Source organism: Trichosurus vulpecula, chromosome 8 (genome assembly GCF_011100635.1).
Source record: "Trichosurus vulpecula isolate mTriVul1 chromosome 8, mTriVul1.pri, whole genome shotgun sequence".
NCBI classification, from domain to species: Eukaryota; Metazoa; Chordata; class Mammalia; order Diprotodontia; family Phalangeridae; genus Trichosurus; species Trichosurus vulpecula.
Window position 1 is genome coordinate 7917117 of NC_050580.1, and position 24883 is coordinate 7941999.

At 47.6% G+C, this 24883-nt stretch overlaps 1 protein-coding gene across 2 annotated transcripts in view; it reads right to left on the reverse strand.

Moving 5' to 3' along the window:
• The window catches only part of PTPRE (protein tyrosine phosphatase receptor type E), a 176602-nt gene that overhangs the window by 61196 nt on the left and 90523 nt on the right, over positions 1 to 24883 (reverse strand). The window lies entirely within an intron of this gene.

Here is a 24883-nt window from a genome sequence, read left to right on the forward strand (position 1 = left end):
TCCCCATCGCAGCCATGGCGGAACATCAGCTGTTCCCGAGCCCAGCATTTCATCTCCACCTACCATGTGTTTGCACAGGCTACTGCTCACTCCTCCTCTGTGATCTGATCCCCCTAGTTGTAAGCTCTTCAAAATGGACCAGAGTTTGAGAGCTGGAAGGAACCTTAGTGATCATCCACCCATTCTACAGAACAAAACTGAGGTCCCTAGTCTCCCAGGGTTACATTCATATCCACAGCATTGCGCCCCACCCTGAAGCCTCAGATTTATTCATCTCTACACCCTGCTGCATTTACAGATTGCTTCAAGGTTTGCAAAGATCTGTGTTATCCTTTTTTGTCACCTAGTACACAGTGGATGCTTAATTGAATTCCTTAATTTGAATTCCTCTTTATCCCCAGGCTCTTCTTCCCCCGTAGGCTGTTGGTGACCCTGCAGTGACACCTGCTGGCTAAACTTCCTGGAGAACAGCGTGTTAGCTTCTTTCATCCTCCTGCTTCCTAAGGCATGCACACAGTCAATCAGTCTTCGGTGGGGCCAAGAGGACGGCACAGAGATGCCAGAGTCAGTGTTGGCCCCAGCTGAGCAGTCGGGAAGTTATTGCTAAGAGGCTTAGAATTTGGGACAGATATTCATTCTGAGCCTCTCTGAACTCCAGAGGGAATCCAAAGGAGGGCAGACACTCTTTTCTGGTCCCAGACTCTCCCAGAAATTCCTCTCCTTTTTCTTAAGGTGGGTCTCTCTTGGTGTAACATACAGTGATTAGGGGGAGCCCCTTTTCTGGAACCCTGAGGAGGCACCAGGAAGGAGGGAATCTCAGCCCCTTGTATTTCAGCTTCCTAGGAGATGACCCCGAATCCAGACCCCAGGCTGTCCGAGGGAACAAAAGGGACCTCAGAGCTCACCCAGCCCATCCTGGACCTGACCCTGAGCAAGAATCCTCTCTGCAGAATACTAACAGCAGCCTAAACAGCTTCGGAACTAAAGCAACAACCTCAGAAATGAGAAGGCAGAGGAGAAACCAAGACGTCCGGGGTCTGGGCTGAAAGACCTGAGTGTTTCTGGAGAATCCCAGGCATCAGAGCCGGTCTAGGACAACTAGAACTGAAGAAGAGTCTCCTTGGTCACTCCCCACATTCCACAGGTGGACATCCAGTCCTCTCTTGAAGACCTCCAGGACCCCTCTCATCCCAAGTTTATTAGACCGGGCATATGGGGGGAGGGCGGTAGACTGAGGCTCACCCTACTCCTGGCTCTAGACTCTAGGAGGATTCCCAATTAAATATTGGGCAAGAAGAAGGACAGTCTGGCTGGAATGGAGAAACCACAAGAGAATAATAAAAGATGAAGTTTATAAATTGGATTTAGAGCTGGGATGGACCTCAGAGAAAGAAATGGCAGCCTGGAATGCTTGAGCAACTAGCTGTGGGTTACACTAGAGGTAAAAATGACAGAAAGCTTCCCAATCATTCCCTCCACTGAGCACTAGAGGTAAAAATGACAGAAAGCTTCCCAATCATTCCCTCCACTGAGCTTTGGGACAACCCTGTGGAACAGCAGGGCATATCTTACCAGCCTGTTTCCTCATCCATATCATGAGGAGCTTGGACTAGTGACGTCTCCGGTCCCTCCCAGCTCCAACTCCACACTGCTATGTTCCCCTCTGTCAGACCCATGATGGCTCAGACTCCATCCAGTCTCCACTTGAAGGCCAGAGAGGAAGACCCCAGCACACCCCACAGTCGCCTCCTCTAGGGGTGGATGGCTTTCAGTTACCTGATCCCAAAGCCAACTCTCTGCAAACTGCCTCTCAGGCAGGCATGATTTTCATGATTTTCACATATGAGATATCTGGGAAAAGTTTGTATTAAAATGGCAAATTGAACATGTCCAGCGGTATTCCCCAGAGGGAATCAACAAAAAGCCCCCCCCCCCCACCTTGGGTCCCTCCAGATCCTGACAAGGGCTGCTCTAGAGGATGCCACACAATGTCGTGAGTTACTGTTCTCTTTGGGCCTGGCCTGCAAGTGAGCTTAATGGTGAACTCGCTCTCTCCTCCCCATCTCCCTTCTGGGAAGGAAGCCAAAGGTGAGAGAGTGAAGTCAGCAGGAGAGATAGGAGCTGCTCCCAAAGAATTCCTGCTTCCTTTGCATGGAGGATCATGACCAAGAGCATGGCCCACCAAAGGAGGCTTCCTTTATAAAGCATCCAAGGTTTAAAAACATTGAATCTAAATGGTTCATAGTGGTGAGCTCAAAGGCTGAGACACAGGAGGCGAAGGCTATCTCTGGCTGTGAACATGAACCAGGACATTTATCGGAAGGCCCTTTGTGGCCAAGATGGATGCCTGCCCTCACGCTTAATGTGAGCTCTGGAGTTTCTCTGCTGACTGAAGGTCCGGCTCGGCCCGGTCTGGCTCGGCTCCACTGGGCTCCTTTCCCACAGCTTCCACATCAATCGTTTAGTACCCTGCTCATCCCTTTAAAGACAGAGAGGACAAAGCCAAGCATCTCCTCCTTCCTCTTGTCTCTTGGGACAGATTTAGTTTTTCTCTGGGAAAGCTGGTGGCCCCTCAGAAAGGTCCAATGGAACTCTTTAAAAGGACACCACCACAGAAAAGTCCGGCTGCCTCAGAGACTCCAGCACCCTTCACGTGATTCTCCTCACCCCCTTTCCAGTGAAGGGGAAGCAAACCAGGCGGTGCCAGGGGTCCCCCATCAGGAGCAAGCCCCTCACAACAGCACAGCAGACATTGTGTCCTTGTCCTGGGTGAGGCCTCCCTTCTACCTGAAGTATGGCATCCAGAGCGTCTGGAGTCACTATGCTCTCCAAATCCAAGCATCTTCCCTCTACCCAATCCCCAACAAGTCAGAGAGCCTTTTCTTGAAGACCTCTAGCAATGGGCAACTCATTACTTCCCAAAGCAGTCTATCTGTCTCTTAGAGGACCTAATTTTTATTAAATTTTACTTATGTCAGACCTCATTTACCTCATTTGCAAAATGGGGGAGGGGCATTAGATGGTCTCCTAGCTCCTTTTTAGGGCTAACCTTCTATGAATCTTTACCTCTGGTAGTCCCTAACAGCATCTGAAGCATCAGCTACCATCCAGTCACTTTCTGGCTATCCATGACCTCTCGCTGCCTTATTATGGCAAGCTGCCTTTCTGCCCCCAATGTTCCTGCCCTGAATGGAAGGAGAGCTGATGATTCTGGGCATGATGGGGCTCAGTTGAGAACTTCCCTCCAGCAGAGGTGATGCTGACCTAGGGTGGGGCATCTGACAAGTGGGAGGAGGATGGCGGTAGATAGAGGTAAGTAGAAGGGCAGAGCTGGGCCAACATCCTGGGGTTCTCTCTCCCCTAGAAGGGAGGCTCAGAAAGACTTGTTAAGGCCCGGTTAGGCCGGGTGGTGAGTGTCACTTGGTCTGAGTCAAAGGACGTCTCGTTCCTGGATGACAAACCAAATAGCCAAAGGAGAAGATATCAGAGGGAAAAGGAGGAATCCAATCAAGTTATGTCCAAAGTCCAAAGGGAAGTGGCTGGCTCCCATCAGGAGGTGAGTCATTCCTCTGAGACTCAGCGCCAGCAGAGAGATCAGAGCAAGGCCAAGGCCGAGCCCCCAGAGCCAGGCCTGCGCCTAGAAGCCCCCGCTTCAGGCAGGTGTGATCCTGGAAGCTTTGGGCAGGGATGATGTTTGGAGCTGGTTACAACCAATGACTAAAAAGGTCCTAAGAGCTTAACACACTGTGTGTGCTAGTGAATTCAGTGATGGTCAAGGAAGGAGGAAAGGGGAGAGGAGAAGGGAATAAGCACCTACTATGTGCACAGCACTTGTGCTAAGCACTTAGCAAACATCCCATTTGATCCTCACAACACCCCTGAAAGGCGGGTGCTCTTACAATCCCCATTTGACAGGTGAGGAAACTAAGGCAGACAGTGGTTAAATGGTCCAGGGTCACATAGCTCTAAGTGTCTGAGGCTGGATTTGAACTCAGGTCTTGAACCCCGTGGGGCTCCCAGCTGCCTCTGCATCCACCTTCTACCTCTGATGTTTACAAGCTCTGTTCGGCCCTGGCTAAAATCTTCTGGTCTGCTCACCTGCCTACGTGAATTATGAAACCAGGACTGCATGTGAGGCTCAAATGAGAGGAAATAGGTGGGGGCTCTGTAGGCTCGACGGCATCTGGACATGACAGTTACTGGGATCCCAAGAGCCCCTCCTGCAGTCCATCCAAGGTCAGCCCGCCCCTGGATATGAGCGAGGCTCACTTGTCCAGCAGCTAATCAGACCATTTGTTACAAAGATCCAACTTGGCCCGTAGACGAGTCAGTGATCTGAAGGACGTGCTGAGTAATCCTGGCAGAAACTGGGGATGATGAGCCAATAATCTGCCCAGCTCTTCCTGTCTCAGCACTGTCAGACCCCAAGGTCGGCCTCAAGATTTAGATACAAAGAGGGGATGGTGGGAGAATTGGGCTCTGGAATGCTTTGGTCACCCCACCCCAATCCCCTTTCCGAGGTATCTATAATCTGTCCTCATAAAAGGAGGGGGTATGTTCCCGAGATGACATGAGAAGAGCAACTAGGAGCCAGATGGGTGGTGGGAAATGTTAGGACTCTTCGCTTCTCCCTCCCCTCCCTCCCCAACATCTCGGTCCATCCATTGGATCATTGCTGGGCAGCAGTGCAGTGACAGGGAAAGACTGCTGGACTCTCCTCAGCTCACATTTTTGTACATGGAAGGGTGCTGCCAGTCCTTATCATCCAGATTCTGTGGGCTAAGCAAGGATCTTTCAGGGTCTAAAAGGGATGATTCTGGAGGGCCCCCGGGAAGAAAAGCCACCTCTCAGGGGCCTCACAGCTGCGCCCCTGGTGAGCCCTCCATTGTGTGCACATTCTAAAAGACAGTTCTCAAAAGAAAACATGCAAACTCTGAATTCTAGCGCGTGTCCGCTGTTGATTATTTTCAATTTATCTTGTATATAGCTTGTTTACACATATTATTTTCATGTTGTCTCCCACAATGGTCTGGGAGCTCCCTGAGATCAGGGACTCTATTTTACCTTTCTTTGGATCCCCAGGGCTTAGTATAGTGCCCGGCACATAGCAGGTGCTCAATAAATGTTATTGACTGACCAACTGACTCTGAAGTTCCCCCTCAAGCCCAACAGATTGCTCATACTGACAAACAGGAAAATGATAGCTGTTGGAGGGGCTGTGGGAAAGCAGGTACCTTAATGAGCCAGTTGGTGGAACTGCAAACGCTCCAACCATTTTGGAAAGCAGCCTCGACTATGCCCCTTCTTCATACCCCTTGATCTGGCATTATAACTATTGGGCATATATAAATCCATCAACCTTTATACACCAAAGAGAGAGGAAAGGAGCAACGTCTATGCAAATACTTGTAGCAGCTCTTTTCCTAGCCGCAAAAAGGTTCCCTTATTGGGGAATGGCCAAACAGATCATGGTACCTGAATGAACAGTTTCAGAGAAAACTAGGGGAACCTGTATGAACTGATACAGGACAAAGTGAGCAGAGATAACAGAACCGTGTATATGAAGACAACATTATAGGGGGAAAGTATAAAAATATAAAAATGATGAGGAAAACAACTTGGAAAGACTTGAGAATTATGATCAAAGCAACCACAAATCATGATTCTAGAGGGCCGATGCCGCTGCATGCCAACCACCCCTTCCCAGAAGACTCAGGGTGCAGAAGGAGACACACTGTGGAGACGGCCAGTGTGGGAACATTGTGCTTGACTATGTCGGTTGGCTACAAGAGTTTTCTTTTTCTTTTATCTTTTAAATTGGAAGTAGGAGAGAAAAAAAAATTGTTAATTGAAAAATGGAATTAAATTTCAAAATAAACCTAAAGAGTCTCTTTAAAAACAAATCGTATCAGCCCTTTAGTGGAGTTGTCTCTGGTGGGACTTAAAAGAGCCTCAGTCCAGAGTCTAGTGCGTTTGAGGCAGTTTGCTTCCTCAGAGGGCTTTTGTCTGGTGTCTCCTGCCAGACAGATTCATCCCTCTTTGTAACCTTGTGGTCAGGGCCTGATCTTTGATCTGTTTCCCTTTGTAAATCCAGCTTTGGCTTAAAATTTTGGTAAAGAACCCCTCCCTACACCATTGACTGAATTTGTTCCCCATTAAAACCAATTTCTGCTTTAATCAGTGCCATGCCCTGGAAGGACCGTCCATGCTGCTGTTCCTAGGAGGAACAATTCCTAGGGTTATATGTGTAGCATGTACACGTGTACTAATATCTCACCATGTGTGTGCGTGTACATGTATGTGCGCATGCATGCACATGTGCACGCATTATGAGAACACACAGAATCACACGGGATTCTCTGACCAGCTATACGAGCTAGCTCAGCACCAGGTGCTCTGAGGATGACAAAGCCCCTGGCGGCTTCTCCATGGCTATGTGCTACTTAGCACTGAAGGACTCTTCTGTTAACCTTTTATTGACTATTGAGTAGGAAGAGCCAATGACTCTGCACCTTTGAAAGGGAGTGGCCTGACCTCAGCTTCTTCTTCCCCTTCTTGGCCTCAGAGCCTTTTTGTGCTTTTTTGGGGGGAGGAGGGTGGGGGGAAGGAGCAGGAGGCTGGCTACCTTCCTTCCACCAAGTGGATAGCAACCTCTCCTAAGTGGCAACTAGACCAAGGACTCAACCAGATGAACCTGAACTCAGCCCCGGCTGCCTCTTCTCTGCTTTGTTTCTCTGCCTGAAGGGAGATGACTAAATGGTGATCTTGAGGTGGACCTGCCCAGTCTTGGAGGTAACTGACAGAGAGCAAGGGAGTTTCCACAGTGGGGAAGATGACCCCCGGGGCCAAGAGGCTGGGACCAAGCACTGACTTGTACTGTCACAGCTTAAAGTTGTCTGGACAGTGGAGAGTCAAGGTGAAATGTCCCAGTGCCCACTGAGCAAGCGTATTAACATTCACATCCCAGTACTTAAGGGACATAACACGTGCCAACAGCTACTTGAGTCATTGTCAATGTTTGCTGAATATAACTGTGGTTAAAAGTTAACAGATCCTGTTTTATCTCTCCACCAACACGACCTGGTGAGACCTTTTGTTTGTAGGAAATAAATACCCATCCCATACCTGATCCTCGTCGTACATCTGAGGACCTTTCTACTCTGTCCATTTGGGGAGACCCTGGACATGAAACGAACTCTAAGCTTTGGACCATTTTCCTTGAGGACAGAGGCATGATAACCCAAGAGTGTGAGAGAAGGGTCCTGCTCTTTGTGATCCGGGAGGGGTGCTGGCATCAAAGGAGTGGGGGTGAATCCCCCTCATACCATTTGCTTCACCCTGTGCTGCAATTTGCTCATCTGTAAATGACCAAGGCCAATCTTATCCCCAAATCTATGGTCCTAGGAGTGTGAGCCCCTGAGCAAGCCCCTTCCCCTCTCTAGGACTCAATTCTCTCATCTGTCAGAGCAGGGGAGGGGGCATCCAGCTTTATATCCTAGGATAATCGGATCCCAAGACTTAATGCTCTATTCCAGGCAATACCACCAGCAAACCGAAACATAAAATGAGCATTTTACCATCAATACAGATGATGCCCCAGGATGTCCAAGCGGACACTGCGTCCTCAGAGCGCTGGGAGGGGAGGGCAGCAGACGGTTTATTTCAGTCGATAGAGCAGAAATCGGCGTCTGCTTTACAGCTGTCAGACTGAGCCCAAGCTTTGCCTAATGCCCAGGCACCAGCAGGTGGGGAGATCCTAAGGCACAAGCCTCCAGGAGCCACCAGCAAAGACGGAACTTGGGGAAGGGACGAGAATGAAGTCTCTGGCCTCTGGCCTTTCTTTCACTCACGAAAGCAGCTTTTCCAAATTATTTCATCCTGCCTCAAATCTCCAGTGAGCTCTCTACCCTGCCCCTTACCAGAGTTGACAATCGATCTGTCAGCCAGTCAATGAGCATTTATTAAGCACCTACAAAGTGACCTCTGACAATCTGTAAGTCAGTCGATGAGCATTCATTAACCACCTACGATGTGATCTGTTAATTGCCAACTGGAATGGCCTTTGCTCAGTCCGCATCCTTCTGGCCCTCTCTGCAGCCACGGGCACTGCTGATCTCCCTCTTCTCCTGGACACATTCTCCACTCTAGGCTTTCATGCTGTAGCTCTCTCCCACCTCTCCTCCAACCTGTCTGACCATTCCTCAAGAAGATCCTTTGCTGGATCTTCCTGCACGTTTTATACCTGCAAGGCTCTGTCTGGGGCCCTCTTCTGCCTTTACACTAACTCCTGGAGTGACTTCCTCAGGTCCCATGGGGTCATTTCTCACCAGATGATTCCCAAGTCCAAATATCCAGATGGAGTCTTTAGGGACAGTCATTGAGTTTACATCTCCAGGGCTTAGAACAGTGCTTCCTAGGCAGTAAACACTTCTATTATGCATTCATTTATTTACTTTATCTCATTGGACCCTCACTAGAATCCTGAGCAGGTATTTACCGGTGAGCAGATGAGGTCCGTGATATGCCAAAGTAGCAGAGTCAGGATCTGAACCCACATCCTCTGATATTTTGCTGTTTTGTTTTGTTTTTTTCCATTTCTATGTGGATTTTTGTCTGGATCCACGCAGAAATCCTCTCATCAAAAGAGCAATTCATACACACAACATTTTGTAGACAAATCCCTAGTAAGTTCTATCACCTTTATCAAGGATATCCTGTTGTACACATACACATAAAAAAAAGTCCCATCCACAATTCAAGGAAAATTATATTGAAAATGGAGATGTTTGTGTTCAGGCACTGCGGTCATGTCTGACTCTTCATGACCGGACCGCATTTGGGGTTTCCTTGGCAGAGGTACCGGAGCGTTTGCCATTTCCTTCTCCAGCTCATTTTACCAATGAGGAAAGTGAGGCAAACAGGGCTAAGTGAGTGATTTGCTCAGAGTCCCAAAGGTAGTAAGTGTCTGAGGCTAGACCTGAACTCAAGAAGACGAGTCTTTATGACTCCAGGCCCAGCTGGAGTATTCACTGCAGTATCACCCGGCTGTCCAAAAATGGAGAAAGAAGATGGCTAGGTGGGACAGTCCTTGTTTTTGCCCAAGGCCATTTCAAATCATCTGAAAATGAAACCATTGATGTTGCACAGAAAGGAAATGGATGAAGGAGATTTTGTGGGAGTAGAAGAACAAACAAACAAACAAAAAAGATGGGAAGAAGAAAATGGGATTCTCACAAGGGCAGAGAAACAAGAGACGAGATTTCTCGTTTCCTGGAGGCTATGCCCAGGCCCCATTTGGCTCATTGCTCACTTCCTGTAGGGTCTCCTGATGGTTGGTGGGTGGGGGAAGAACCTATTCTCCCAGCTCCCACTCCACACCCCAGCATTCACTGAAGACTGACAGTGAGGCCGAGAGCAAAAGGACAGAGCGAGACGGCCAAGGCCAGCCTGAGGTCTTGGGAAACTAGAACCTTCTCCTGGAACCTGCTGCCTGGACAAAGGGGACTTTGCAGGAACAAAAGGAGGTGCAGAAACTCTGAATGTGGAATCAGAAATGAGAGGCGAGAGGTGTGGAAGACAGAAGAGAGACACTGTATTGAACTGGAAGCCTGCCCAGGCTGTGCATGTGATTCTCCTCGAGGGGCAGGGGGAGAGAGAAGTGAGACAGTCCCCACTTCTGATATCTGTATTTAACGTGCATCAAGGATAGCACCTCCTTCCCCTCCCAGCTTGCCCCATACTAGGCAGAGAAGTATTTTCATCAAAGAGGCAGGAGAGTGAGGGAACAGAGAGGAAGTGTGGGGTTTGTGGAGAGCTAGTGAGAAAGACAAAGTTCCCTGTACCCCCAACTCAGCAGGTGTTATAAAGGCACTCCTTGACCCTGGTCAAGTCCCTTCCTTCTGGGCCTCCAAAAACACACACACACACACACACACACACGCACACACACACACACACACACGTACATATACACATGCGCACATATACCTATATACACACATACATTCACACACATTCGTATTTTACATATATATAATACACACACACACACACATCACACACATAATATATGTCTCATTCTACAACCTCAGTCCACCATCCCCCTTCATTGCCAGTCTTCTGGAAACTTGTTTGGTCATTCCACTGATCAGAGAACCTAATTCTTTCAGAATTGCTTGTCTTTACAATATTATTGTCATTGTAGAAATGGTTCTCCTGGTTCTGTTTCCTTCACTCTTCATTGGTTCCTAAGACTCTCCCCAGGTTTCTCTGGAAGTGGCAGAATGTAAAATTAAATTTCAAAACTATATAAAATTTGTTTTTATGGTCGTTTCTTACAGAACAACAGAATGGCATCAGTTCAATAGGCCATCATTTGTTTGGCCAATCCCCAATTGATGGGCATCTCATCTTGTCATGTTCTTTGCCTCCATAAAGATACCTGGGGGGTGCACAAGCATTCAGGGAAGATCACCAGCATGTTAGGAAGTCCCAACCTGGTCTGTGACGCAAATGTTTTATAACCTGCTCTCCAGAAAAAAAAATGTATGTGGACATATTAAGTCTAGACAATTAACAAAACAATAAAGTAGTCCCTGCCAATTTCTGGGGTGTAGACCTTCTCACTGAGCTGGGTTTGGTCACAGCAGCTCCTAAATCCCTTGGATGAAAGTGTGGCGGGCATGGGCCCTCCATCCCTTCCCTCCAACCGGATTGGACAGAATGGCCCCAGATGAAAGTCCTGGAGAGGGGGAGCTTCTCACATGCAGAGCGTGAGGAGGCACCTGTAAAGGCCTCTTCAGATGGAGGCAGAGATGGAAAAAGTTGTTGCTGTAACTCTGAAGGCACGAGCTTTTGACTCTCCGGGTAAGTGCTTCGTGGCAGTGATCATTAAGCTCCATTCATCTTAATCAGGACAAATCAACAAAATAAAATAAAATCAGCATTTGAAACAGCATCTGTAAATGTCATTTGCTGGATAAATAGCAACTGGGTTATTTCTGGACACTGGAAGGATCGCATGTTCGGCAGCTGCAAGGGCTTTTTCTTTTGGAGTTTTATTTGAAAAAATATGGACAGGCAGGCTAATAGGGTCACTGGAAGGGGCCTCCCTCTTATTTTACAGACAAGGAAACTGAGGCAATGAGGGGAGGCCCCCGGCAGAGAACTGGGTTCCAATCCTACCTCTTACTGTGAGAGCCTTAGCCAGACCTCACTTCTATGGGCCTCATCTGTAAAGGAGTCAGTAATACTACATTATGGCACTGAGGCATCTAAAGTGCTTTGTGAACCTTACAGGGCCAGAGAAATCCCGGCTAACACCTTCCTTTGTTGTTGTAACCCCTCCGCAGTAGGTATTTTAAAAGGACCAGACAATAAAATAACTGACTTCCGTATAGCCCTTTGAAGTGTGCATCCATGATCTTATTTGAGCCTTGCTATTTGTTATCCCCATTTTATAGATAAAGAAACTGAGACTCAGGGACGCAGAGTGATTTGTACATGGTCACACAGCTAGTAAGTGTCAGAGCTGAGTCTCAAACCTGGATCCCTCCTGATTTCAGGCCCAGGGTTTGCCCCTTTGCACTGTTCAGCCTCTTCATGGGAGTGGATGGGTAAGGGGAAATGCAGTCTCATCAACAGAGAGCCTTGGGCTGGGGGAAGGGGATCCCCAAGATGCCTCAAGCTCCCCCAGGCACAGATCCCCTCAAGGGACATATTTGTTTGGGAGCTCTGCTCTAAATGCATCATAGGCCAGTCTGAAGCTAGCCTGCCAGCCAGGGAGATTCTGCACAAGTATTGTTGGATGGATGCATGGGCAAATACTTTCTGTGCTCTTTATTCTTAATATTAACTCCAAGCATAAACAACCCAGTGAATTAGGAAATCCCTGGGTGACGAAAAATCCATTGTTCGCGTTGAGCAAGATTCTGCAGCACGGCAAATTCAGGGCAATCAATCTCATTGGTTGAGAACCCTGGGGAAGTGAAGGCTTCGGAGGAGATGGAGACACCTCAGAACAAAGCAGGGTGAAGAACCTGAAGCTGAGAATGACCTCGCCGAGGTCCGGCCAGGCAGAGCTGCCCATCTCTTTCAGCCTAGGGTAGAGGAGATTGTTAAGCCTGACAGTCTGGGGCAAAGGAGAGAAGGAAGGTGTGCATCACGGCTGTGAGAGGCCATGGGGGTGCGTGGGTTTGCTCTCAGGGTCCTCCACGGAGTCTCTGGACAACCCTGGGGCTTTCCAACGTACAAGAGGAAAGAAAAGTGCTCCCTTAGGATGCGGACGTGGGTGTGAGATCCAGATCCACTGGGATGCTTTCCCAGTTACAAACTGGAAAGAGGAGGCTTCTTTATTCTGCCTCGTATGGAAATGGAGGCTGTCTAAGGTGCAAGTGATACCACATTATGGGGAAATCATCCTGTAAATTGGGCTGTCGAAATATGGTGGTTCTGCCATTAGAAATGAGAACTCCCAACTGCTGCGAGCCAGGGTGCCAGGGAAGCAGCCGAGCACCTCTCAGCTCCTCTCCCTCGCCCCGGAGCCTGGGAGCGTCGGCCCTTCCTGCAGATTCTCCATGGTCTCTACAACTCAATTTGATCCAATTTCACTCCCCACATGCTTCCTCAGCACCTACTCTGCGCACTGCTGTGCTCAAACAGCTCCCCCCGACCCAAACAAAACAAAACCACACAACACAGCACTAGGTAGAGAGATTTTCCAAACCACAGCCACAGGAAAATGGAATTGCTTTCTAATTAAAGGATCTAAATAGGCCTCTGCCTTGCATTCATCAGACAACTGTCAGCTTTTCCTAGGTGCCACATGCTAGTATTACAAAGCAAAGAGAAAGTCCTTACACTCAGGGGCTCCCATTCAACTGAGCAAAAATGATCAAGATAATGATAATTATTAAAATGTTTGCATTATTATAACATAATAATATTCAACAGACACTCATTAAGCATGTACTATGTGCCCAGCACTGTGCTAAGCCAGGTAGCCACAAAAAGAGGCAAGAGATAGTCTCTGTCCCCAAGGAGCTTAAAATTGAATGGGGGAGACAGCATGCAAACCAAAATATACAAAAAAGCTACAGACAGGATAAAGAGGAGATAATTAAAAGAGGGAGAGTACTGGAATGATGATGGGCTAGGGAATAACATGCTGTATATACCGTATATATCATATTGTCTATTATGTGCATCATAACATGTAATAATACAATGGTATGTAATTCTACATTATGTATCATATGCTGCCCCTCATATTACATCATATTATGTCATGTTCTGCATTATATTGTTACATGTATATTATTTTATAATTCTGATGGTCAGTATCCCTACAGTACTTGAAGGCCGCAGAGGGCTTCGCATAGATTATCTCCATGGGTAAATAAATACAAACTATGCATGTAAAGTAAACAAAGGAATTCCTCAGGGACTAGTAACTGGGGGTGAGAGAAATGATTATTTCTCCCTCATTTTAATAATAAATTATTGAATTAGGACCAGGATTTTTGTCAGAAGACTGTAGGTTGTTCAGTCTCTGAAGGACATGCTGATTATGAGATCAAAATAATGTTCTCCTCAATCTTGTTCAGACCCTACCAGGTGGGGAAGCCATTGTGCTCTGCAAAACAGGTTGGGGTGGGGATAAATTCTAAATTAGATTGTCCAAGCTGAATTGTGTATGATGGGGTGATTCTATAAAACAAATTGGGTAGGAAAAGATAAAAAGGAAAAATTATCTCATAAAAATGGGGTGTGAAAGGAAGAACTAATACAGAAGAAATAGGTGAGTGTGGAGGGCTGGTAATGTTGGAACCTTTCTCTCATCTGGGTTAAGGGAAACTATGTGCATCTGGAGGAGTACAGAAGTCTTCTGAACTTACAGAGAGGTGAGAAAACTGGGAGATGGGTTGGGGGAGGGACTTTTAGAAGGGTTTATAGATTTAGATTATGAGGGTGAGGGGAGAAGATAAGGGGTAGGTGAAATAAGGAACAGGAGGGTGGGAGGGAGATAAAGTAACAGAATAGGGTAAAAAGAAAGGCTGAGAAGGAAAATAGTAAAAGATAAGATGGAGGGAAAGTAACAAATGGTAATTATAACTTTGAATGTGAATGGGATAAACTCACAAAATGGAAATGGATAGCAGAATGGATTAAAAATCAGAATCCAACATTTTGTTTACAAGAAACTCATTTAAGAATGAGAGATGCACATGGAGTTAAAATGGAGGGTTGCAGTAGAATTTATTATCGCCCAAAGCTGGGTAATTTAAGAAGTAGATGACATAATCAAAGTTATACCCCCTCGTTAGAATAGGTCCACCTCTTACTGCACAATTTATTCTCTCTCATTAATTGTTAACCAATCAGTGTTGATCGCCACCCTCAAGAACATCCACTCTTCCAAGGTCATACAAACTGTGAGCCCACTGCTGTGACTGTTCTTCGGCATTTGAGAGTGTCAGTGACTCATTTTATTGGTAACATTCTAGCATTATTAATAAAATGATTAATCACTCAGAAATTATATCTCCAAATGTCACAGGAGGAATCAAGGAAGGCTTCTTGTTGGGGCTCACTTGCTTGCCTTTCTCCAGGGTGCTGAATCACCTTTCTGGACAGAGGACACCCGCCATTTTGTGCTTAGAGGGAAGAGTCAGAAGCTTCATACCATGGCCAATCACTGCTCATTTGAAATATGACTGACTGCCAAGTACGCCACTCAGGCTTCATCCTTGTGACTTCCACCAGACCCAAACACCTTTCCAGAGCCACTATTCCTCTGTGTGTCTCCCTTTTTGCATTCATATTTCTATTTGCCCTTAGGAAGTACTCTTAATATTTTTTTTCAAATGAGATAATATTTGTAAGTCACTTTGCAAACCTTAAGGAGCTATACACAGCTATCATTATTATTAGTGATATTAATAATTTGCTCATTCATCTCTAGGTGGCTTTCTCCTGTACTCCACGGCTGCTGCAAGGCACCAATTCTGAACCTTGTGTCACTGCAGGAAAAGGGCCCCAGGAGCCCATGAGCAGATAGATGACTTGCCTCCTAAAGTATCCCAAGAGAGATACTTCTGCTAGAGCCCAGGTACGCTCTAGACCATAGGCCTCCCTTGTACTTGGCAGCCCAGTTTTTTTAACACCAGTAATAAACAAAATATCAGCCTTCTCCCAGAGATCCTCTATGGCTATGCTTCAAAAGGTCCCTGATCTTAAGAAAGACTGAAACTGCTGCCCTTTTGAGGGGCCATGGAGAGCTGCAGGATGGGTGGGCATGGGCTGCAGCACTTCCCCTGTGAGGACTTAAAATCACATTCTGGCCTAAAAACTGCCACCAAGGACATTCTGGTACAGAAATAAGCAGATTAGTCACACAACAAGAGGGAGAGAAGGGATAGCAAACACACGGACAATCCAATCTAGCCCTGCACTGCTGTCTAAAAAACCAGAGGAAACCAAGGCAGGCCCTTTTTGCAGTCCCAGAAGCCTCTGGGAAAGATCTGCAGAAAGACGTGGATGAGATTGATCCAGGTTAAAAGTAGTGGAAGGAGGTGCTATCTGCACTGGAGGAAGGACCTGCTCACAGATCTAGGCTGGAAGGGACCTTAGAGGCTACCCAGCCCACCCATTTCATTTTACAAATGAGGAAACTGAGACTCAGAGGAGGTTCAGTAATAGCTGCTGAAGGTCATGGGGGACATGGCCAGGATTTGAAATCAGGTCACACACAGCTTCTACTTAGCACCCACACCAGCAAGGTCATGGCATCCCAGGCCTAAAGCTGGAGAGGATCCAGAGGCCACTGGAGGAGGCCAACCCCTCATTTTACAAATGCACTGAGGGCCATGAAAGTGGACAGCCTTCCCTGGTTCTGGTAAGTAGTAAATGCCACAGGCGGAATTCGAACCCAGGCTGAGGCCTCTTTCTTTTACACTGTGCTGATCATGGATGTATTGAAACACATGCAATACAGGAGACTGGAAAGTGGACTTTCCCTCGGAAGCCTTGGGGGCCTTACCATTGGTCCCAGGGGTAGAGCCTGGCAGCTATGATGGGAACTGTGTGTTGAAAGGAGATTGGCCAGGAGGGTACAGAAAGGAGTGTGAGCCTTGGCTTGCCTTCCCTTCCTGGTACTGACCCAAGTTGGGTTGGCACAGTGCCCTGGGCCCTGAGAGGAAGGGCAGGAAAAGGTCTGAATGCCCATGGGCATACACTCTGCCCCTTCTCCCTCCCAATCTAGTGACTTTGGGTAGGTCTTTTCCACTCCAGTGGTCTGTTTTCTGGCCCGCAAGTTGAGGGGCTTCAATGCACCCACCACCAAAGTCTCTTTCATTTCTAAAAATCAACACTTCTGTCAATCAAGGAGGAATGAAGCTTTCTAGCTTTAAAATGCTTTTGATCATGGGTCATTCAACACACAAACAACCTCCTCATTCTGGATCAGGCATCAAATTGTCCTTCCTGGCTAGCTTATGTGAGTGTTGCCTAATTCACAGAACAGAGCAACTGGGCATGGAGGGGAGAATTTGTCTCCAAACTCACTTCATTCATGCCATCTGCCATCTGAGGATATTGGGATGGTTTTTCATTTTTCTCTGAATATAAGCCCCAGAGGGCATACACAGTCCACCCTTGATTATTGGTGCTAGCTAGAGGAGGCACTAATTAAGCTAATTAAAATCATTTCTATTTGGCTTTGGAATGCTGACCTAAGTACTGAGATACTCATCCCTTCAGGCTGACTCCTTCTTAAGTGGTCAGCTCTTTGGCCACAGAGACCCACTTTAGAATAGCACAGGTATATCTGAAGCTCCTAAAATGTATCATCTTTGTGAACAATGAGGCCACCCGGTGAAGGACAGAGGGGAGGAGTTAAGAGTTAATGAGATCATTCTATAAGCATATATAAAGTGTCTACAGTGTGCGGTGCTAGGCACTGAGGAGACAGATTGGGCCAGGCATGTTCCAACACTTGTGTGGATGTAATTGGATGCGGGAGAGGGAGGCCTAACAACTGGGAGTTGGGGTGGCAGTTAGGAGAGGAAGCTCAGGAGTCTTAAAGGAGAGATTGCAGGCTGGTTCTATGCCAAGGTCCCAGGTGGGGAATGGATGCCCAGGGCAGGGATTGGCCGTAGAGCGGTTTGCCTGGGATGGACCGTGAGGAAGAAGGAGATAGTGAGTCTGCAAAGGTGGGCTTAGGCCAGACTGTGGAGAGCTTCAATACCAGGCTGGGCAGACCTGGTCAGATTTGTGCATTAGAAATATCAACGTGCTGATTAATGTGGAAATATGTTTAACGTGATTGCACAGGTAAACCTATATTAGATTGTTTGCTCTCTTAAGGAAGGGGGAGGGATGGAGGGAAAGAGAAAAATGGAACTCAAAATCTTTTTAAAAGTGTACGCTGAAAACTATCTTCACATGTAATTAGAAAAAGTAAAATACTATTTACAAAAAAAGAAATGGTGCCTGGCACTTAGTAGGTGTTTATTAAATATTCATTGATCAAATACCAATGGGCACAGTATGGTGCCTGGCACTTAGTAGGTGTTTATTAAATATTCATTGATCAAATACCAATAGGCACAGTATGGTGCCTGGCACTTAGTAGGTGTTTATTAAATATTCATTGATCAAGTACCAATGGGCACAGTATGGTGCCTGGCACTTAGTAGGTGTTTATTAAATATTCATTGATCAAGTACCAATGGGCACAGTATGGGGCCTGGCACTTAGTAGGTGTTTATTAAATATTCATTGATCAAGTACCAATGGTCACAGTATGGTGCCTGGCACTTAGTAGGTGTTTATTGATCTATTTCTGGATTGTCAGGTGTGGAGCATGGGCTGGGGAGCGAGGATCCAGGACAGTCCAGATGAGAGGCGATGAGGGCACGCCTGAGATGGTGGCTATGTGAGTAAGGAAGAGGGTGGATGGAGAGGCAAATCAGCAAGCTACAGCAAGTGACCTGGAGAGTGAGAGAGAAGAAAAGGAGAGGTCTGCAGAACAGGAAAAACAGGAGCTACTCTAGCTGTTAGCCTCATGTCATTATTATTACTGGAGGTAGCTGGTGACTCAAAGGCTTCAGTGCTGGGCCTGGAGTCAGGAAGACCTGAGTGCAAATTTGGCCTCAGATACGCGTTAGCTGTGTGGCCTTAGACAAGTCATTTAATCTGTTTGCCTTATTCTACCAGAGAAGGAAATGGCCAACCCCTGCGGTGTCTTTGCCAAGAATAGCCCATGGACAGTACTGATGTGATACGATCATGGGGTCATGAAGAGTCGGATGTGATTGAACAACGACATTATTATTACTGATAATACAAAAACAGATCCTCTTCCACCTCCAGCTTTCTCCACAGAACACTTCTGGGCCCTTCTGACCACCTGAGAATGGAGCAAAGCGGAGCAGGATTCCAGGGACGCCTGCATGAACTTGGCCCACCTTTGGCAGTTGTGGCCATTACTGGGCCTTTGGTTTCAACGAGGGTAGAAAGTCCAGATGCAAGAAATCCCTCTTCTAAGGAAGCAGTGCCTCCTCTCTAACTTAGAGTTGACTTAGAGCCCTGAGTAAAATGACTGGCCCACAGTCACATAGCTGGTCTGTGTAGGAGGCAGGACTGGAACCCAGGTCTTCCTGTAAAAATGCATCTCCTTGTCCCTGTTGATACGGGCTCCAGACATTGGGGCAGGGAGGAGGGGCACAGTCGAGGGCTTGGGTTTAGCAGGAGGAACCATGGATGACCAGCTTGGCTCCAGCGTACCAGGAGGGCCTGGAGAGCCAAGGACTCAGACCCACCCCCACTGTCCAGCTCAACTTACTATAGTGCTTTAAGGTTTCTAAAACCTGACAGGATCGCCTTTTTAGAGATGGAGGGGAAGGGTCACAACAACTCCCCCTGACAACCTGCCTTTCTTGATGCCCTTGGAGCCCTCCCCTCCTCCATCAAAATGACTTTACATGTCCTTTGGGTCTGCTTTGTACTATGTGACAGACGGAGATGAGCCGGTCTCGTGGTGAGAACAAGGGATGACAGGTGGAGAAGCAGGAAGTTCCCTTCAAGCCAACACCATGTGGAGAGAAAACAGGGAAGGGTCCGTCTCTGAGAGGCAAACTTTGGGCGGGACATGGGTGAGAGGCCCAGCCTGATAAAAGATGAGGAATGAATGCCAGGATTTCAGAACCAGGAGATGAGAAGAGGTCGACTCCAAATGCGCGCTCTTTACCAAAGCAGGAGCAGGACGGCTCTTCCAACAGACCCAGCTGAAGTGAGCTTGTTGCTGCTACCTCATCTTCACCATTTTCCCCTTATATTTTTGCACTGACCAGCTGTTTACCTGCTGGGCTTATGATGAATTTAGGGGATACATCAATAACATTTGGGCCAAACCCAAAACAACTCGCTCCTTTCTAACCTAGCTTGAGAATGATGCTGAAGGAGGGAAGCAGGATTATAACAGAGGTTGGTAGAAATTGCTGAAACCCAGCCTGGGGACATGGTCTCATTTCTCCTTATCATATGGAATGATTCTGGATCTGGGTGGGAGCTTGGAGGCACACCTTCAGTCAATGACACTGTCAGGACCCTCGGAGAATCCTGGGGCAATCAACAAGATGAGTCTGGAGCCTGACCCTCTATGCCCATTACTCAGAGCCCTGTTGTTGGCACCTGGACCTGGCTGATCCTCAGGTTCCATCAGGGGCTGCCTGGCTGCCAATACAATCCTTTCTCTGAAAGTTGGTCCCTGCAGCTTTTCCCCTCCCAAAGATTCTTAAGGGGACAGCCCTGTTAGTCATCTTGCTCACAATTAACTTCCCATCCAGAACACAACACCTGCTGCCTTCTCCAAACGGAGGGCATCCACTGTCCGTTGAAGTGAACCACCAGAAGTCACTGATAGTGGGGGCACCTGGAGGCTTCTGCCAAATGTCTATTTTCACAGATTGCAAGGAGATAATGCTGCCAACCAGCTTGCTGTCACCTCCTCCCAACACTGGCCCCAACTATTGGGTGCTGGTGGGCAGGGAAATTCATGATAGCAGGGATGTCCTGAAGTCACCTTCTTTGTAGTAGAAGCGAGCCCACACAACACCCTGAAGGATGTGTCTGCCCACGCCTGGAGGAAGGAAGTCTCCAAAAGGCTTTTCACAGCTGATTTCAGTCCCTTTCACAAATTCCAGGCATTCTATCAATGGTCAGCTCCTGGTCCTGCGGCTACCGTTACTATTACTTGTGATTTCATGGATGTGAGGAGTTTCTGGTGGGGAAACTCTCTCTCAATGCAGACTGATGAGTATTCTGTAACTTGGAGTGTCGACTGGACGCTGAGACATTAAGAGATCTGGTCATAGGTGGCACCTAACGCTGCCGCTGGCTCTCTAACCAATGCACCACACTGCCTTGTGAGCTGTGTGCTGAATTTAAACAGTGACCCTCATCTCATCTCCTTTTACTTGAGGAGGATAACTGTCTCTTCATGTGCCCCAGGAGAGTGGGAACCCCTTCATTCACTGTTAGTCATCAGGGCAGGAGAATGGAAAGAGAGAGGGGACTGTCCCCATCATCCTCTTGCTCCCATCAGTCTCTCCTCCCTTCTCCCCCTGCAGCTGCTCCTTCAGGACTGTTGTGAGGGTCTCCTCACTAGGCTTCCTGATTCTAGGCAAATCTCTGACCTGGGCCATTTTTCCGGACAAGCCTCTGATTGTGCCCTTCCCAATGCCAATGAAAGAATATTTTAACCGTTCTCTGATCTCCCCCAGCACTTTTCTGGTTCCTTATTTCATTTTTCCTTAAACACAGTTCTTCATCCTGCCTATATGACCCATTAGACTATAAGCTTCTTGAAGGCAGGGCCCCACTGAATTTTTCTTGACATTCATGGACCTAAGCCCAGGGCCTTCTACACCGTAAGCATGAATACATCCGCTGAAAGTATTTCTGAAATACACAGGCAGTGAATGTCTTTTTAAGACACTCATTTCTGATTAAAGCATCATACATTGGATGGACACATGGAGGTTCTGTTGGGAGTAGAGGGGTAGGGCAAGGGAAGTGGTGGCAAGAGACAGACAGGGATACCAAGTCTTGGGATCAGCTTCTTCGCTGCAGCTCACTGTGCTCCCAGCATCCCTCCAGCCCACTCTTCCTCCAAGTTCATGTTAAAGCCAGGAGCACAAGGGTGCCCACAGTACCTCTTCCCCGATTGCCAAAAACAGCAGTGATTGATCATTTGCTGTGAACAGAAAGGAGCCAAAGACCCGGAGAGCATCTCCCAGAATGCCCACAAGAATTTCCCAAGCTCTCTCCTCCTTCCCTTTGGCCCTCACATCCCCTGTTCCTGCCCCCCTTTTGGCTGATAGCTAGCATCTGCAGAGCTCCTGAAGGTTGGCAGGGCCTTGTATAGATATTATCTCATTTGATACTCATTACAACCCCAGGAGGTGCTATTATTACTCCATTCTACAGATTGGGATACAGGCTGTTTGAGGCTGAGACTTACCGAGCATGGCGTAACTAGTAAATGTTTAAGGCAGGGTTTGAACTTGGACTCTCCCAGAGCCACTGAGCTGCCCAGACTTGGACAGGAGGTATGCAAAGCCCTTCACGGTGCTTTAAGGTATGGAAACGTCATCTGCGACCATTATCTCAAGCTTGCTAGGAACAGAGGCACCCGTCACTCAAGGAGCAGAGCATAGTCACACACAGGTAGAGAGTGCGAGAGCCAGGATCTCAGCCTGGCGAAGTGTGAACTCAGAGGGTTCTATGTTTGGAGTGACAGCAGGGATTGAGACCTGGAAAGGCCTTGAAGGACCCTCTGATTCAAGCCCCGTATTTAGAGGAGAAAACTGAGACCCAGAGAGGGGTGGTTATTCAGCTAACAGACATGGGAAGTAGGGTTTGGGCAACTCACTACTCCTGAAGGCATAGAAAACACAAGGCATTGGGGCAGCTAGGTGGCGCAGTGAGTAGAGCACCGGCCCTGGAGTCAGGAGGACCTGAGCTCAAATCCGCCCTCAGACCCCTGACACACTTACTAGCTGTGTGAACTTGGGCAAGTCACTTAACCCCAATTGCCCAGCCTTCCTCCTTTCCAAAAAAAAAAAAGAAAGAAAGAAAAAGAAAACACAAGGCATTCTTTTTTCAAAAAGCATAAGATTAACTGATGAAAATTAAAACAAAATGCGCATTCTCATCTGTGAGTTTCATTGCCCTTTATTTGTGCCCTGTCAGCAAATCAATCCCACCATTATTCAAACAAGATTTATGGACGCCTCAATAGGCCATCACTGGTCCGTGGAACACAGCCCAAACCAGGACCTGGGAAGCAGTGAAGTTTTCCTTGAAGCAGCTCCAACCTTGGGTCAATGGGCCTCAGCACACACTCCATTATCCTGGACCTGCGTCCTCATCAATGATCAATAAGAACAACTATATTTACACATAATGTCTGTAATGCTTCTTGAAAATGGAGGCAGATTGATATGGAAGAAACCCCAAAGTTAAATAAAAGGCACTAAACAAGGCAGTGCGGGAGAACAAGCTCAGATAGAGTCAGAGGACTCGGGTTCGAATCCCACCTCTAATACATTATGACCTTAAGTCATCTTCCTGCCCTGCCCCTCAGTTTCCTTTTCTGTAAAATGGAGATGTTATATTAACTGACCTCTGAGGTCCCTTCCACTTCTGATGTACAAACTCATGGCATGTGCCACAATTGAAGAGACAATCTGAAATAGCACAGATTGAACACAGGCCCAAACTGGAACAGGCCTTGCCCTTGAGGAGTTTCCATTCTATCAATGAAATAGCATGGAAGTATGTCAATGACAGAAGGGAGCCATTCTAAGATTCAAAACTTGCTGGGGATAAGCCCTATGTGGATAATTTCAATCCAATAAATATTGAATTGTCCTGAGCAGTGGACTAGCAGACCACGGACCGTGGAGGGGAAGGGGGATAGAACGCAAAGAATGTCACCAAAGGGGGCTTAATCCCTCCTTCATTTGGCTTTTGAATCAGCCATCCTCCATGACACCAAGGAACACAGTGACCAACATAGACTATTGGATGCCTTGCTTGAAATGGCACTCAGCAGCAGTTGGACAATGCCATCTCCATGGTCTCGGTGCCTGCCTTCTAGACCCTTGAAGTCTAGTTGGGGATAGTTTGTGAATTGCAAACTCTCTGGAAGACTGGAGAAGCCACGACGGAACACTGGCCACTATCAGCATCAGCAGAAACCCTGAATCTTGTTGGTTTGAGAGAATCCTAACTGGAATAAGGAATAAATTCCAAGAACAACATATTGCTTGAGTGCTCCCTAGTTCATCAGGACGATCTCCAGCAAGAGCCTTGTGCATTGGAAAGCAAACACACTCTGGTAGACACTGGCCACGAGAAGCGTTTCCTCTAAGAATGGGGTGTTCTGAGACCCTCAAGCAGTGCAGCTGTTGGGATAACAGGAGGACAAGGAAATCAGCACCTTGGAGAACTGCCCCTGAATCTGTCCCCAGGGGCTCTAGAGGGGCATCAGACGCACCTTCGGAGGGCAAAGCTGTTTTGTTGCGCTTGTTCTTAGAACAAAGTGGTGGTCATGTAGTCATCGGACTAAGCCAAGATCAAAGCTCAATGAGAACGGTCACTTCTTGAGTAGACTGATCACTGCATTACACTGAAGTGCAGGGACATCCTGAGGCAGGGTGAATCAGGAGCCAGAGAATCGTGGTTCAAATCCCCACTCTGACGCTCACTCCCCATGGGACAACAGCCCTCCCTCTGTGGGTCACAGTCTACACTAGATGCCTCTTGCAGTCCTAAATCTACGCCCTCATGACCATTCCCAGGGGCACTGCTGTGTGCCGGTGTTATTTCCCAGCTATACCTGGATGTCCGCGATGGCAGGGACCCCTTAGACATCACCAACACTGAGTACGCAGCTCAGCAAATATTTGACACATGAATGGGCCTCCTCTCCAAGTTTAGCTAAGAGCTACAGTGACTTAAAAGAATTCATTGGGATGGGATAATGGCTCATCCTCAAGAGATTCAACTCTATGTCCTTGGCCCTTTTAAACACCTTGGAGGGGGACAGACTTACAGAGAGGTACATTAGGGTGACAGGAGCCTGTCAAAGGTGGTGGAACATCCCCAGAGGATTGCTTCAGGGAAAGCGTGCCTGCCCACCTAAGGGGCCACATTCTGCCCACCTTAGTGACGGCTTTGAGCTGTGCAGGGGAATGTGGGTTCTCAGAGGTGTCTCATCATCACAGAACATCCCAGATCCAGGGCCAGAAGTTCTCAAGTCCAGATGAGGAAAATGACACCCAGAGAGGGAAGGTCGCACAGGAAAGTAAGAGTGGAGACTCGACTCGATCCCATCTTCTATGCTTTGGCAGTGTTCCTCCCACTGGGGCCTTTTCCAATAGTCCTGTGAGGCAGGTGTCTAATGACTAGGATGCCCATTCTGAGTAGATTCACTGGGCTTCCATGAGGGGAGTGACTAACTTCAGGTCACACAGCAGGAGACTTAGGATTCGAACTCGGCTTTAACGACCCCAGGTTTGGCATTCCCTCCATTGAAGATTTTATTCCAAGGCCCCAGGTAAGTGCCTGGCACATAGTGGACTCTTAGTAAATGCTTTTTGAATTGAATTAAACTTCTAAGAAAAAAACAAAGTCTGTTTAGTTATCAGTCCACGAGATCCCAGATGACAGACACATGCTTACTTGGCTTCCCTTTCCAAAGGCTCTGCCTTTGGGTGCTGCGGTTCAGGCAGAGACTCTCCTGGTTGCTTGGGGTTGGGCTGCCTCCTTGATACACCAGAAAGGTGTCACTGCCCAGCCCCCTTTCTCTGGGCTT